This window comes from Oryctolagus cuniculus, chromosome 3 (genome assembly GCF_051225735.1).
Source record: "Oryctolagus cuniculus isolate XC-2025 breed Fujian yellow rabbit chromosome 3, ASM5122573v1, whole genome shotgun sequence".
Lineage (NCBI taxonomy): Eukaryota > Metazoa > Chordata > Mammalia > Lagomorpha > Leporidae > Oryctolagus > Oryctolagus cuniculus.
In genome coordinates, this window is record NC_142869.1 from 180339611 (window position 1) to 180347573 (window position 7963).

General features: G+C 48.0%; 1 long non-coding RNA gene across 1 annotated transcript; it reads right to left on the reverse strand.

Moving 5' to 3' along the window:
- Positions 1 to 3332: 3332 nt before the first annotated feature.
- LOC138849087 (uncharacterized) lies at positions 3333 to 7963 on the reverse strand. The gene is made up of 2 exons (XR_011387506.1): positions 5882 to 7963; positions 3333 to 3835 (listed from the first exon to the last, which is right to left on the reverse strand). It is a non-coding gene; the product is annotated as an uncharacterized LOC138849087 (long non-coding RNA).

The window sequence follows — 7963 nt, forward strand, 5'->3', positions numbered from 1 at the left end:
ACGTGAAACTTCCGGCCTGCCCGGGTGCACCGCCCAGGGCGCTGGCCGCGCAGCCGCAGTCGCGAGAAACTGCCCAGGGCCCATCCAGGCGGCGGGGAGTGAGGCGGGGCCCGAGCGGCGGGGCCGAGGGAGGGGCGGGGCGGGAGGTGGGGCGAGGTGCAAGGGGCGGGGCCGAGGACTGGGCGAGCCGCGTGTGCCCAGCAGGGGTGCAGCGGGGAGGGACCCACAGGATGGTGCGGGGCGTGAGGTGGGGCCCGAGGGGCGGCGGCGGGGTGGGGCGTGAGGTGGGACCGAGGGCCGGGCCGAGGGAGGGCGGGGCGTGAGATGGCCCAAGGGGCGGGGCCGAGGGCGGGGCGGGGCGTGAGGTGGGGCCGAGGGGGGCGGGGCCGAGCGGGGCGTTAGGTGGATCCGAGGGGCGGGCCCGAAGGTGGGCGGGGCCGAGGGCGGGGCGAGCCGCGGGTGCCCCGCGGGCAGCAGAAGGAGATCACAGGGCCCTGCAGTAGGTGTGGCGAGTAGGACGCCAGGCACCTGGCTCGCCGCCCTGTTCTGGGGTGGATTCAGGGTCGCAGACGGGGTCTGAGCGTCCTGCAGCGCAGCTCAGGTCGCTGTGCTGCCCTTTGGGCAGGCCCCTGGCCCCCTGTGCACCTCATATCGTCCATCTGTCCTGCAAATGGGGCTGCACACCACCCAGGTCGGGTGGAGTTCTGATGATCGGAGGGGCTGCAGTAACCGTCGCCTACTAGGACTGCGCCTTGGTAGCTGCGTGAACTGCTTGGGAGGGCCAGAGTAAGAAGTTCCCAAGTTACAGACTTCTTGGGGTCCCTTTCTCAGAGTTTGGCGCAGTGCCTGGCACATACTTGACAATCAATATATTCTCTTTCTATAGAGTGAAATAAAGAGGGACTATAAGGGCGTAGGGAGGTTTTACTGCAGCAATAACTTTAGGACTTGATCCACTTGTTTGCAAATAGTTTATTGCTTTGTATTAGGCTTACATTTACTGCAAAAAGATAGAATTTTTAAAATCCCCTTAATCTTATTCTTTTTCTTTTTAAAAAGATTTATTTATTTATTTGAAGTCAGAGTTCCACAGAGAGAGGAAGAGACAGAGAGAAGAATCTTCCATCTGCTGGTTCATTCCCCAAGTGGCCACAATGGTCAGATCTGGGCCAGGCCAAAGCCAGGAGTCTGGAGTGTCTTTCAGATCTCTCATGAGGGTGAAGGAGCCCAAGCACTTGGGCTATCTTTTGCTACTTTTCCAGGTGCATTAGCATGGAGCTGGATCGGAAGTGGAGTAATTAGCGTCCATATGGGATTCTGGTGTCATGTGTGGTGGCTTTACCCACTACACCACAATGCCAGCCCCCAAGTTTTTTCTTTACATTACTAAATTTATTGAAAACACATAATATTCTCCTTCTTACTTGTATTCACCAGAAAATTGACTCCAGGCCATCAGGAAACAAGGAAACAAGGAATAGTTCCACATGAAATAGAATATACAATATGGAAAGTTTGTCTACAATGTAAGTCCAATTTCTGTTCCTATTACACCATACCTGATGCTGGGTAATTTGTAACAAAAGGAGGCTAGTTTGCTCACGGTTCTGGAGGCTGAAGTCCAAGATTAGCAGTGCATCTCGGGAGGAGGGCCTTGTGTTGTGTTCAAATAGGGCAGATAGCATCACAGGGCACAAGTGCATGCAACAGTGCTGAGCAGGCATTTTTAGAAGACAAGCAGATGTACCAGAGAGAGAGGGTGCCAGCCTTACTGTGAAACAAGCCAGTTGCCTCCGTAACCAATTCAGCCAGCAAGAGGAGGAAGTTACTGTTGTGATAACAGCATTCATCCTATTTAGCCACCCATTCACTCTTAGAGGTCCTGATACCTCTCCACACGGCTGCATTCAGTACCAAGTCTCAAGATGAGCTTTAGTGGAGACAATCACATTAAACCACAGAAACCAGTAATATTAAAAGTAAGCCAATCACTTACTCTTTTTTAAGATTGATTTTTAATTTATTTGAAAGGCAGAGTTAGAAAGAGAGAGAAGAGAGGTCTTCCATCTGCTGGTTCACTCTGCAAATGGCCACGAGGGCCAAGACTGGGCCAGGCTGAAGCCCGGAGCCTGGAACCCAATTCAGGTTTTCCATGTGGATGATAAGGGCCCAAGAACTTGGGCCATCTTCTCCTGCCTTCCCAGGTATATTTGCTGGGAGCTGGATCAGAAATGGAGCAGCCAGGACTGGAATCTGTGCTCATGTAGGAAGCTGGCATCACAGGCAGTGATTTAACCTCTGAGCCACAACACCAGACCCGTAAAAGCACATACATTTGGAAATAATGTTAGACCTACAGAAGAGTTGTTGGCAGATACGGTAAGTCTCCCTCTTGGCATCGCCAAACATCAGCTTCCAGTTGAGTTGATGGCAGAAAGCTTATTGTGAGAAGTAAAGGAGATGGTGGGAAGGTGAACCTCTTAAAAGGAAACTGCCTCTCGAGAAGAGGTTTGCTAAGCCTTTTACAGCGAGGCATTTGGGATTGTCCAGGATGTAGAAAGGGGAGAAAAGAGGGCCCTGCGTGCTTGCAGTGTGCATCTTTATATGTTGTATGTTCACAATTACGACTCCAAGTAGTTTCTGAAGCTTGTGTGTGTGTGGTGGTCTGCTGCTTCATGAGAACAGTGTTGAGAAGTCAGCTTTTCCTGGAACATCCTTTGAAAAACAAGCACAATTCTCACTGCTCCTGCTCCTGTGGTTCCACACTCCCCTGCCCAAGTCCTACAGTCTTGGTCACATGGTAAAGGGATTAGAGTTTCTGATTACTTCTCACTCAGCTCCCCGTAATGTGATGTGTTACATGAATGTGGTATAAAGATGAAACCTGAGAAATTAACATTGGTCCTTTACTGTTAACTAAATTACAGACTTTATTCAGGCTTCATTGGCTTATTCTGTTAATGCTCCTTTTCTGGTCCAGGACTCAATCCAGGATACCACATAGCGTTTACTTGACATGTTTTTAATCTTCTCCTACCTATGAAGATTTCTTGATTTTTGTTTTGTTTTTATTGATAAATAATTTTATAACACATTTATTCATTTGAAGGCAGAGACAGAGAGAGAGAGAGAGCGAGTGAACTCCCATTGGCTGGTTCACTCCCCCGTGCCCTCAAGTGGAGAAGCCAGGAGCCAGGCAGGCTGACACAGAATGTAGAATTGTGTGTCTTACCTGGTGTCTAACTGACCTTCCACCTTTTCTTGTTGACACCTGACCAACATTTTGAAAAGTATTGGTCAGCTGTTCCGAAGGATTGGGGTGGAGTTATGGATTTTTTTTCATAAAGATTTATTTTATTTATTTGAAAGACAGAGTTACAGAGAGAGGTAGAGACAGAGAGGGATCTTCCATCTGCTGGTTCACTCCCCAGATGAGCTGGGCAGATCCAAAGCCAGGAGCTCCTTTCAGGTTTCCCACACGGGTGCAGACTTGGGCCGTCTTCTACTGCTTTCCCAGGCCATAGCAGAGAGCTGGAGCTGAAGTGGAGCAGCTGGGACTTGAACCAGTGCCCATATGGGATGCCAGCGCTGCAGGCCAGGGCTTTAATCTTCCGTGCCACAGCGCTGGCCTGTGGAGTTATGGCTTTTCAGGAAGAGTATCCCAGAGGTGGAATGAGCTTCTCCTCACATCATAGCAAAGGGCAGTCGCTGGTGATGTTAACTTTGATCCCTTGGTTCAGGTGGAGGAATGACTGTCAAGTTTCTCCACTGTCAACTTGTGGTGGGGTTGCTGGGTCAAGGTGTCATCCGATGGCCGGATCCAGGGTTTGTTCTCCTTCACAACAAGAAATTCAAGGAGGAGACTTTGGTAAAGTTAGCAGAGGAACAATGTTTATTTGCATGCAAAGCGTAAGTACCCATTCCAGAGAAAGTTTGGGCATGCTAGAAGGTAAGCTCTACTCAAAAATGTTCAAGGTCATCTCTGTGTGTGATCTAGAGATATTGGGGGTGCTGTCTGGGGCTGAGTTTAATTGCATATTCATAGGAGGCAGGGTTTGGGGATGGAATCTGAGTATCACCTATTTCTCTGCCCGCCTCCCTTTGCCAATCTCAGAAGTGTCATGGTATCAGGTGTATTATGGGAGTAGGAGTGTCAGCTATGGTAATTTTATCATAATGACATTGTTAACTGAAGGTCATCTCAGGGATGCAGTCAGCAGCCGTGCTGGTTATTTTTGGCTGGTGCTGGTTCTGAGTGATAGTTTCTCCAAAACTGTGATTTTATGCTGCATGCCAGGGGAGGGAGGAATGAAGTCGAATTGGGGATGGGGAGGGGAGAGTTTGAGTAGCACAGGTGGGGCTTCAAGGAGGGTATGGGGACCTCAGCTCTCCTTGCCGACTACCTCCTTGTTTACACCAGAGTCACCATTTCTCCCTTTCCACACTCTATTCTTTGGGGTTACTCAGTGCAGGGTGAGGATGGGGAGTTGGAGAGAGTCAATTCACCTTCTGAAGGGTAGAACATGAAAGGACTGGTCATGTGTTAAAACACCACAGCAATTAAGAGATGTTTATAGCTTTGCAAATAATCCACGGCTTCAACATTCACCAACAATTATAGCATCCAGCAGTGGATCTTGCCTTCAGCCATTGTGACTGTGAGATTCAAGTGATTTTCTATTTCTACTTTTTTTAAGATTTATTTTATTTATTTGAAAGACAGAGTTACAGAAAGAGGTAGAGACAGAGAGAGGTCTTCCATCTGCTGGTTCACTCCCCAGATGGCCACAACGGCCGGAGCTACGCCGATCCGAAGCCAGGAGCCAGGAGCTTCTTCCAAGTCTCCCACATGGGTGCAGGGGCCCAAGGACTTGGGCCATCTTCTTCTGCTATCCCAGACCATAGCAGAGAGCTGGATGAGAAGAGGAGCAGCTGGCACTAGAACCGTCACCCATATGGGATGCTGGCGCTTCTGGCCAGGGTTTTAACCTGCTGCGCCACAGCGCCGGCCCCGATTTTCTATTTGTTTCATTTCTTCTACATTTAATTGTTGGAACTCTTGGGGCTGGCATTGTATCATAGTGGGTTAAACCACTGCCTGCAACATCTGTATCCCATATGGGTGCTGGTTCATGTCCTGGCTGCTTCACTTCTAATCCAGCTCCCCATTGATATGCCTGGGAAAGCAGCTGAGGATGGCCCAGGTTCTTGGGCCTCAGCACCCATATGGGAGACCCTGTTGAATCTCTTGGCTCCTGGCTTTGGCCTGGTCCAGCCCTGGCTCTTGCAACCATTTGAGAAGGAAGATCTCCCTCTCTCTCTCTCTCTCTCTTTCTTTCTGTGTGTGTGTGTGTGTGTGTGTGTGTGTCTCCCTTTCTCTGTAATTCTGCCTTTCAAATAAAAAATAAATGTTTTTAAAAAGATCATTGGAATTATTATGAAAGGAGAGTTATCCTTTCTTCTCATTTATTTACTTACTCAGTCTGTTATTTATATCAGTGTGGAATCAGGGACATTTTACCTATCATAGGACATTGGTCTAAGTCTATATACCCTACCTCCATATGGCATTATTATTACTATTATTACTATGTGGGGTACTGTTGTGGATAATATAGAGTGGGAACAACAACGAAAATATATACACTACTATGTGTGATTAAATTCATATTGACGAGGGGATATCTAGTGTTTAAAGAAAATCTGTATAGACAAATTAAATGGAATATTTCATTGGAGCAAAGAAGGATGCAAAACTGAGAAGCACTCCTCACCAGAGAAAGTTCACAAAGCTCCTCCACAAAGTGGGCAGTGCGTGTTTATAGACAGAACAGGAAAGTCAAATACAGAAACAGCTTGGCTGACAAGAGGTGGTGTCTACCTTATTTGGCCATGGGCTCATCAGTGGAACGTCTGTGATTGGCTGAAGTCTGGCTCCTTGTCATTGACACCTGGCTCTTTTAGGAAAAAGAGACTCCTAAGGTAAAGTTCAGTTTTTTCATACACTAAGTTAGATTGCAGCTCATTTTGCAAGAACTGAACATACTGAGACAACCTCAGGCCAATAGCTCCTGCTTGTTTAATTTAACCTAAATATTGATTAGAACAGTTGAACCAAGAAACCATGGTGTAAGTAAATTATTTAAAGCAGCTGAAGGACTCAGCAGAGGAACTCAACATGACAGAATTGGAGGAGGGAGAGAAAGAGTGGTGAACGAAAGCCAAATACTCATCTTTCGTAGATGAGCCAGTCATATCATCTGCACGTGAAACCTCAACAAGTCGAACTTTAATCATGCAATTTGGAGTTAATGATTGACAAGTGATTAAATAAATGATCATTTAGAACTCATTTAAAAATGAATTGCTTTTTGGGGCTGACATAGTGGCACAGTGGCTTAAGCCATCATCTACAACGCTTGCATTCTATATGAGCTCCAGGTAGAGTTTTGGCTCCTCTACTTCTAATCCAGCTCCCTGCTAATGTGCCTGGGAAAGCAGCAGATGATGGCCTAAGTGCTTGGGCCCTGCTACCCATGTGGGAAATGCAAAGGGAGTTCTAGGTTCCTGGTTTTGCCTGGCCCAGCCCTGGCCCTTGTGGCCATTTGGGGAGTGAACCAGTAGGTGGAAGATTCTCTCTCTCTCTCTCTCTCTCTCTGTCTTTGTCCCTCTAACTATGTGTGACTCTGCCTTTCAAACAAAGAAATCTTTAAAAAATGAATTGCATTTCAATTCAGTAAGAGATGGTATTGAGAGAACTGGGAGATTTCAACAAAATGCATTTGGACCCATACCTTAGACTTTGCACTTGGAACAACTTTAGATGGGCCAAATATTCAAATGTTTTTAAAAAGAAACCAGTAGAGTACTTGAGGGACTTATGGAAAAACTATAAATCTAGGAGTACAGACTTTCCTGCTACCTGTAATACCAATTAGAAAAACTTTAATAAGAGAGCGATACCACTAGGAAAAGAGTGCAGATTGGTGCCTCCTCACACAGGGCACCAAAATGTTAGGAAAAAGAGTGCAGAACAGAGAGGAGACAGAACACAAACTCGCAGCCAGAGCCAATTTATTCAGAGAAAGTGAATCCGCAGAGGTTGACCAACTGCCATCATACTCACAGACCAAACACAGGGCAGAGGCCTCGACCCAGCAGGCTGGGCCCTTTTATATCTTAGATGGGCTGGGGTGCAGGTGGGGGGTAGTAGGCAGAGATGAGCTTCTCCATAATGGCTCTTTTATTTTTTAAAGATTCATTTTATTTATTTGGAAGATAGAGTTACAGAGAGAGGTAGAGACATCTGATTCACTCCACAGATGGCCGCAACGGCCGGAGCTGCACCGATCCGGGCCAGGAACCAGGGGCTTCTTCCGGGTCTCCCACAAGGGTACAGGGGCCCAAGCACTTGGGCCATCTTCTACTGATTTTGCAGGCCACAGCAGAGAGTTGGGCAGGAAGCAGAGCAGCTGGGACTACAAGTGGCGCCCATATGGGATACTGGCTCTTCAGGCCAGGGCTTTAACCCGCTGGGCCACAGCGCCGGCCCACATACTGGTTCTTCAGGTGTGGCCCACTGGCTTCCAAACCTGGGGAAGAATACAGGAGCTGGGGTGGGGAACAACACAGGGTGTGAGATGGAGCTGATCTCTTGAAAGAAGGCAGAGGTAGGGGCTGGCACTGTGGTGCAGTGGGTTAAAGCCCTGGTAAGTGCCGGCATCCCACATGGGTGCTGGTTCTAGTCCTGGCTGCTCCACTTCTGCTCCAGCTCCCTGCTATGCCCTGGAAAAGCAGTAGAAGATGGCCCAAGAGTTTGGGCCCCTGCACCCGAGTGGGAGACCCAGAAGAAGCTCCTGGCTCCTGGCTTTGGATTGGCACAGCTCTGGCCATTGCGGCCATTTGCCTCTCCCCTGTCTAACTCTGACTTTCCAATAAATAAATAAATCTTAAAAAAAAAAAA